This window comes from Berghia stephanieae, chromosome 2 (genome assembly GCF_034508935.2).
Source record: "Berghia stephanieae isolate SIO BIC M18660-M18661 chromosome 2, UCSD_Bste_1.3, whole genome shotgun sequence".
In the NCBI taxonomy this organism is placed as follows: domain Eukaryota; kingdom Metazoa; phylum Mollusca; class Gastropoda; order Nudibranchia; family Aeolidiidae; genus Berghia; species Berghia stephanieae.
In genome coordinates this window covers 49955474-49963250 of record NC_088361.1, presented here as the reverse complement: position 1 = coordinate 49963250, position 7777 = coordinate 49955474, and positions in this window count along the sequence as shown.

The window sequence follows — 7777 nt, the reverse complement described above, 5'->3', positions numbered from 1 at the left end:
GCGCTTTTACAACTTTTTTTTTTTCCCAGCAGAGACAATGCTGCTATCAATCAGATACTCTTTTTACAATTGAGCGAGGACTTGAACCGGAGACCTACAGGTTAGAAGAATGGATAGAAGTAGATAATGGCAACAGCAAGGCATTGAATCAAAAACATATAGGGGAAAATGATTTTTAAAACGACAATTGTACCGATATACTGAATATTCTTTTATTTTAAAAATATTCCTCACTGAGAGTAAAACGTTCAATTGCATAATGATGATCTAAAATAATGAAATTTAATCTACAATGAAACCAGGACACCAAAGTTAAATACAGGAATAAGCAAAGTTAAAACTCCCTCTGTACAAATAGTCAAGTATTCAAGACAAGGCTTTTTAATATGAAGAGTTAATGCCGATTCTAAAGTGCCATATTTTGTACAATCGTAAGCAGCCAATTAAACATCATTAAATCAGCATTAACATTATTTCGAAACGTTTTAGGTTGAATGAGAATTATTTGCAGAAAAAAAAATTCAATAAACCCATCAACCTGTGATAGGATTAAACTGATTTCATTTCATTTATTATCCAAAGGGAAAAAAATAGAGGATACACGTTTGTTTCCTGATGAGAAAATGATAAATTAATCTGAAATAATTCTAGGAGTACACGGATTGTCCTTGACATTTTTAAAATGATAAAAACATAGACAAGAAATTGGCAATCTTGTACCATGGTTATATTAATAAATGTGATAGGCTATAGGAGAAAAGAGGACAGGATAATCAGAAGACTAAAGATATAGAAACTTAAATTATTACAAGTGCACAAGAAAAGTAAGACAAAAGGGACAAGATCAGTGAAAGTATAGAATTTGATGTCAGTGGTAGTAATCTACCTGTCACGAAGTTTGAGGTCACTCTAAGCCTTACCAAGACGATAAAAAGGGATAGGGATTCCTGCTCACACACACACACACACACACACACACAGACACACGAACATGCACATAGACAACTACGTACACATGCACAAATTGTATTTATATAGAACTGGTCCACAGAAAACACCAGGCTCAAAGTACTTTACCAATTTTTAAAAAGATCTCCTGATGATGAAAAACTGTAAATTTAACATTTAGGATGAGACATGCAGCCTGTTAAGCACTTGTACAATATTTGGCAAAAGACAACCCTGCTTACTTTATTCCAAACGGATGTCTCAATTTAACGTCAACAGGGCAAGGAAAATGTGTGCAATATGCCTTTCCTTAGGACATAGAGTCGAGTCACCGCATAGAACCATCGGACCTTGTGTAGGTAGTAGTAGTAGCGTACGCCTAGTTAATAATGTGTGAGTCCCAGACATTGTTTTTGTTTTTGTTTGTTTTTAAGGGTTTTACGGCGCTTGCAACACATTAAGGTCATATAAGTGCCAGTAAAAAGGAAGAAAATGGGATAGTAAAAAGTTCTAGAATTACAATTAAAGCACAAAAGAAAAGGTGAGACAAAGGGGAATTGGTTCAAATAGGGAACAGATGTAGATTCCAAGAGCACACCGTCAAAGTACTTAGTTTGTGATCACCTAAAAGTCTCATCCAGACACAAGCACAGGTCCCCACTAAGAGGAATACACTCAAATGTTTACAAATCATATGTTAAAAATGAAAAGAGTAACAGTAAATAACAGAGAGATGATTTACAAGGCAAAAAATATCATCTCCCAAAACTATAACTATACATTCGACTGTTTCCCCCTCAGCCAAGGACTCCGTCAAAGGTCAGGACAAAACCAAGCAATCTCATTCCAAGACAAAGACAGAAAGCAATTGGAAAGCATAAGAGGGGATAGAAGACACAGCAAGTACCTCCCTGCCCGCTATGGGAGGTAGGAACCCCACCCAGGAGTCCCAGACAAATAAACCCTGGAGATGCAGATAATTTACAAAAGACCAAAAAAAAAAAATTAAATGACAGAAACAGAACAAACCTTGCAAAGAGAAATCAGATTATGTCCGCTTGAGTGAAGGTTCTCAATCAGCACCTATCCCAGGACCAGGACAAAGAATCACATAGAATGAGATAGTAATAGATGTAGGGGGAGCGGTAAAGACAGCAAGAGGTTACCATTTCTTATTGGCTGTGAAACAGGAGAAGGGGGGTGGATTGAGGCAGTTTCATATCACCGTGTCATCATCATGGTTGATTTCACGTGATTGTTTGTTGCTTACAGGAACTATACAGCAACTCTCAAGTCATTCCAGTCACAGGAAATAGAAAGATGATGAGGAAATAATGGTTATCAGCTTTTAATAAGAACCCAAGAAAAAGTAGGACATAGGGCCTCGTTGAACCATGATTCAGAAATAGATTCTATCCATGTGTTTAGTTTGAAACAACCTCAAAGCCCCAACCCAGCAAAAGCACAGAATCTGCACAGTTAAAATGGTTACAAAACATAAATGAGACATTAAACAACAGAGGTAAAAAAAAATTTCATACTTATGAAAAAAACCCATCAATCTAAGTCTCTTCCCCCCCCCCCCCCCCCCCCCCCCCCCAGTGAAAGACACAAGGCTGGGTACGAATGGGGAAAATCCGATTGTTCCATTACTGAAAGCTGAGTTGAAGGGTACAAAAGACATGAAGGAGGATAGAAGGCCAAGTAAGTCGCCTGCTTGGCTCACGAGGAGAGCTAAGGGCCCCTCCTGCCATGAACTTATACATTTGTCAAAGGATAGTACATTATAGAAGAAAAAAATATACACAATTTCTTTTTCTTATTTAAATACCAGTAACTGATTTTCAGTCATACAATATGTCGCAATATAAAGAAGCATCGATGAAAGATGAAAATGTAATCAATTTGCAAACATCTAGATGAAAACAAAAATCAACCCCCCCCCCCCCCCCCTTTTTTTTTTTAAGAATGCAATATCAATGTGAAATACCGTGATGATTGTCAAAATGTCTCTTATTTGTGACCTTACATCTCAAAACAGTGATATATTGGGAGTGAACGAAAAGCCAAAATGAGATGCTTAATTAAAAATGAGTAGCAATGTCAAATTTTAATTTTTATCATTTAAACAAATCATAATTATTCTTATTAATCACACATAAAACATAAAACCTATAACTAATCCAAACCACCCAAACATAATACCGCTTAGAGGCAGTGGGTCACATTTGAGAAAAGCAATTATTTAACTCTTTAAAATTTCAGCCTGCTACAAACAACACATTTCACTTCAATGAACAGAGACAACCTTCCACTTCCACTGTCAAGAAATGAAGTGAGTAGAAAAGTGCCAGAAGACAACAGAGAATAAAAAATTTTCAGCGGCGATGGGGACTCGAACCCGCAACCTTATTGGTATGACAACTCCACCTGGCCGGGGAGATCATGACTCTTCTGTATGAACTATATACGACTTTCCACTGTCCTTCTAAAGAACAGAGAGGAGATGGGTAGTAGTTGTTGTTGCTTCTGAGTTGTGTAAACATTTTTTTTCTCCATTTTCTAAAACTGAGACATTTTGTCAATCACCGATGACTTAATATATATTTATTTCTCTGGATTTCAAAATAGTATAACACAGAAATCAAAAGTAGGCTTAAAATAAAAATATGAGGTGATTATAAAAGAAACCAATAATGATATAATTCGAAATAAATACAAGTATTTGTAGTAAAACTTTTTTTTAAATGAACACAATTTGCATTATTACTTTCTGACAGTGAAATATCACGGTGATTGGGTTAATATTGGGTGTGTGGACAAGACAATTTATGGGTAATTGGATATAACTTATAATTCCAACTGTTGCATAAAGTGAAATTTTTGTTTAAAATAAGATTTTTTTAAAACACACGAAGTCAAAATCATTTGCTTAAATTTCTGCCTTGATAAGGTTACACTGATTACCTACTACTAATAAATTATATGTTCTAATTGTTAACCCTTAGATGGCAAAACCGAATTTATTTCAGATCATATTTTTTCCTCCATCTATTAAAATTGTACATCAAACTGCCTTCATTAAGAGACCAGAAAAAAAAAAAAAAGTGGTGCTAACTTTGACTTCATTGCTACCCTGAGTGGTATGACTAATTTACGTACTTGATAAAAATGGTTGGATGAAGTCGGGTTAAGAGTAAAAATCAAACCACGCCTTTATGGATTAACAACCCACATGGAAAAGAAAGAGAATCATGTAATTGTAAACACATCACAGAGATTTGAACATTCAGTAAGGCAAAGTAGTCTGAATAAATATGAAAACAACATGGAAACAGTACAACCGTCTGATTAACGTCGTTTAAATATTTTGATTGTTTGGGAAAAGTTGAATCATATTCTATGATCACATACCTTCTTAAATTCATTCCACCTTTTTCTTTTTTCAAAACAATTTGATTTAAATTAAAGAATAAAAAAATAAAAAAGACATGTACCAGCAAAAAGGAAGAGAAGGAAGGAAAAGTTGCAGATCTGAAGTTAAAAGCATCAAAAATAAAAAGTAAGACAAAAGGGAAATAGGGAGATTCCAAGCGCAATCCATCAATTCAACATTGCCTCAAAGTCTCACCCAGACACAAGGAAAGGATCCCACTGTGACGGATACACTCAATCCAATTCTTACAAAGTACAATATATTACGAAGCAATAACTACACGAGTACATAACAGAGATGATTTACACATTAGACTGCCCCCCCCCCCCCCCCACAGGTCCCCACCAGGGCTAGGAAAAAAACTGAGAAATCTCAATCCATAACAAAGATAGAGAGCAATATGTAAAAGGAAATCAGATACAGGGGGATAGAAGACACAGCCAGTGACCTCTCTGCCCACTATGGGAGGTCACGAATCCCACCCAGAGAGGGGATAAAATATCTTCTTTTTTTTTTAAAGTACTATACATTTTAAGGATCTCTGCCAGGGCCAGGAAAAAAAAAACCCAGACAAATAGCAATATGAAAAGGGAAAATAAGAATAGAAGACACAGCAAATGACCTCTCTGCCCACCATGAGAGGTCAAAAGTCCCCACCCAATTCTCATCTTTGTGTCATAAGATATATTTGCAAAAATTATATGCATAAATCGTTTTAAAAGAACTAAGGTGTACTTCACACATCATTTAACATTCAGATATAGTTGTTGACACGTTTGCCTAGAAAATAGGTCTCGGGTTAGACAACTAGCAGCAGCAAGTTCATTACTTTAAAAAATAAAGCATTTTTTTGTACTTAACACTACTTGGCATAATGGCCTATAACTTAATATCATGTAAGAACAGATAATGATAGGATGACAAGGTTATTCTATTCATGTTTATTGTTAGTGTTAGTTACGCCATTTCAATAATTTAATATAATAAAACCATTTAAAACATCCAATCCAATATAATGATGCCATTTAAATCAATTGTAAGAATGAAAATCAAATAGGCAATGAATAATAGTCACTTGGTTTGGGGCATGGTACTCAATTGAAATTATAATTTGCTCTGTGGAATGTGGTTGGAACCATAGACAGATTAGGGGAGGGGGGGGGTCAAACATTCTTTGATTGAACAGTTTCAATCTAAATCTAGATATCGGGATAAGTTACCTATTAATTCATTCATTTTTACTTTTATATTATTTATTTTTTTAAAAAATATTTCATTGGTGTGAAAAGCATAATTGACTAGAAAAAAAGGAGCAAAACAAGTCATATTCTTACATTAAAAGGGTGAATGAATAACCGTGTACTGATGCGTGAAGAAAAAAATTTAGAACAAATCTAATAAAAATCCATTTTCAACAACAACAATTGGTTAATAAATCAATAGTGGGAGATTATCATATTATCAAAACATATACAAACACCAGCAAGAAAGGTGTAATTATCCTAAGGAACAACATCGTTATAAAATATAGAATTATTTGTTTTTGTTTTTAAGGGTTTTACGGTGCTTGCAACACCCTCACCATCAGTGCCAGTAAAAAGGAAGAAAATGGGATAGTAGAAAGTTTCAGAATTACAGTTAAAGCACCCAAGAAAAGGCAAGACAAAGGGGAATTGCTCATGGCTTACTCGAGTAGAGTAAGCCATGGAATTGCTTCAAAAAGGAAACCGATGTAGATTCCAAGAGCACACTATCAAAGTACTTAGTTTGAGATTACCTAAAAGGCTAATCCCTACACAAGCACAGGCCCCTACTAAGAGGAATACACTCAAATGTTCACAAATCATATATAATATGTAAACAAAACATAATATAAAACATAACAGAGATGATTTTCAAGGAAAAAAATAACATCTCCCAAAACTATCTATACATTTGACTGTTTCCCTCTCAGCAAGGGCATCTGGCCAGGGCCAGGACAAAACCAAGTAATCTCATTCCAAGACAAAGACAGAAAGCAAGTTGGAAAACATGTATAGGGGGATAGAAGACACAGTAAGTACCTCCCTGCCCACTATGGGAGGCCAGGAAACCCACCCAGAAATATAGAATTAATCACACTTTGATTTCACAACGGAATGAGACAATTTTAGGGAGGGCCTTTATAAGATTTAAACAAGACAGGAATGGCGTAATATTGCTATATACAGGAAGCTTAACATAATAAAAAAATAAAAAATAATAATAATAAAATTCCCTTTATTCATCCCATAGGGGAAATTTGTCTCGATGGTCTATTCCAAGGGAAGACTGGAATAACCCAGACGTCAGTTGCAGTGCAGCGCCGCAAATTGAGCTGACTTGCTCAAGGCCACACAGCGCAGTGGTGGGTGATCGAACTCGGTACCTTTCGAGTACGAAGCAAAGAACATACCGCTGAGCCACGCTACCCCATAATAAATATTACATGAAAACCAATCATCAGAGCAACAAGCATGTTATAGAATAGGAAACAGTATTACAAAAAATGATAAAATCATTCGAATTTGGTCTAAGGCAGAGAGCTGGTTGTATCCACCTATATCACAATGGATGCATTTAAAAAATGTTTATTTCAATCATTTTTTTCTCCGCTGTTGCTATCACTATCACCATAGACTTACATTCAATGGTTTTAAATTCGTGGGTAATTACTTTAATGAAGACCTAAACACAAAAAATTAAATAATGGGTGACAATAACTAAAACATTTACTGACTGGCTGGGTGGTCTATACATTTTATAAAATATGTTGAGACAAGCAGGGGAATAAGAAAGAAAAGAAAAGAAAAAAAAGTAAAATATTCCCTTCACCGATCTTAATCGTCATCTAACAACGAATACTTTGCAACAAATAGAGGTAAACAGATTACAATTGACTAAATGATGTGAAATGAGTTATTCAAGCCCGAAACTTAAAAATAAGATTAAATAAGACATATAAATCTCCAAGATTTCATAGATAATCTGAACGAATAAATATCATCCTGCTCCACAGAAAACATTTTCTTTTTAAATCAACTAAACAATGGTAAATCATGAAATTAAACAAACATTTTTTTTTAATGAAAAGCAAAACAAACGAAAAAACAAAAAAACACCAAAAAAAATTGGAATCGCTTTGATGTTCATCACTGACACAATCTAGAGTTCATATTTGTATAAATATATACACAAAATACATTTGTCTATGAAAATATATATCACATAAGTTAACATTTATAACATATTCATAATATTGAAATTTAACCGGCGAGATAAATTATAAAACCAAATACATCTCAGCCTACTCATATCTTTAAGAATAAACTTTATTGTGTAGCAAGATATCTTTTATCATGGGGAATGAACTTA